The following is a 1,000-nucleotide window of genomic DNA, read 5'->3' as shown; positions in this document are numbered from 1 at the left end:
ACTGGCTCCTGTGCCGCTGGCACGTAAAAAAACACCATTTGAGCGTGACCGTTGCCAGTACCACCTGACTGGCCCTCGTGCCGGTGGCACGTAAAAGCACCCACTACACTCTCGGAGTGGTTGGCATTAGGAAGGGCATCCAACTATAGAGACTCTGCCAGACCAGATTGGAGCCTGGTGCAGCCATCTGGTTGGCCAGTCCTCAGTCAAATCGTTCAACCCATGCTAGCATGGAAAGCGGACGTTAAACGAACGAATGATGTATATAGAAAAGACCCCCTTCGGTCATGAATGACCGTGGGATTGTACCTAGAAAATTCCCCACCGAGGCACAAGTCCGGGCTAGGCTGTTTATGGAAGACCAGCAATCGCCCGTGCATACCAGCTTCCCGTCTCCACACCACTGATTTGTTATCCAAGGGAAAAGCAAAGGGGCCGATACAGTTTGGCACCGGTGACGTAGCAACTCATTTCTACAGCTGAGTGAACTGGAGCAACATGAAATAAAGTGTCTTGCTCGAGAACAAAACACACAGCCTGGTCCAGGAATCGAACTCACTACCTCATGATTGTGAGCCCGACACTTTAACTACTGAGCCATGCGCCTTTACATGTGTATGTGTGTGTGTGTATGCATGCATGTATGTATGTCAGTGCATAGGTGCGGTTGTGTGAAAAGAAGTTTGCTTACCAAGCACATGGTTCCAAGTTCAGTCCCATTACGTGGCACCCTGGGCAAGTGTCTTCTACTATAGCCTCGGGTCAACCAAAGCCTTAGAGAAATCTCTCGTGTGTGTCTGTGTGTGTGTGTGCCGACATAACAGAAGTATGTAAATTTTCATTCTTACGTGATTATATCTAAGCGTATGTCACACGCACATACACACGGCATATTGAAAATGGCATGGCGTACGTATCTACTTACAATCACTTTATGTCTATATTTGACTAAACTGTGAAACTATAGCCCCCATCCCTTCGTTTTCTTCTCTCTCTCTCT

At 47.9% G+C, this 1,000-nt stretch overlaps 1 protein-coding gene across 6 annotated transcripts in view; it reads left to right on the top strand.

The window, feature by feature from the left end:
* Window positions 1-1,000, top strand: part of LOC106868329 (uroporphyrinogen-III synthase) — a 63,063-nt gene that overhangs the window by 39,543 nt on the left and 22,520 nt on the right. The gene's annotated exons all lie outside the window — the stretch shown is intronic.

Source organism: Octopus bimaculoides, chromosome 14 (genome assembly GCF_001194135.2).
Source record: "Octopus bimaculoides isolate UCB-OBI-ISO-001 chromosome 14, ASM119413v2, whole genome shotgun sequence".
Lineage (NCBI taxonomy): Eukaryota > Metazoa > Mollusca > Cephalopoda > Octopoda > Octopodidae > Octopus > Octopus bimaculoides.
The sequence above is the reverse complement of the archived record's forward strand: the minus strand, read 5'-3'. Positions and strand labels throughout refer to the sequence as shown.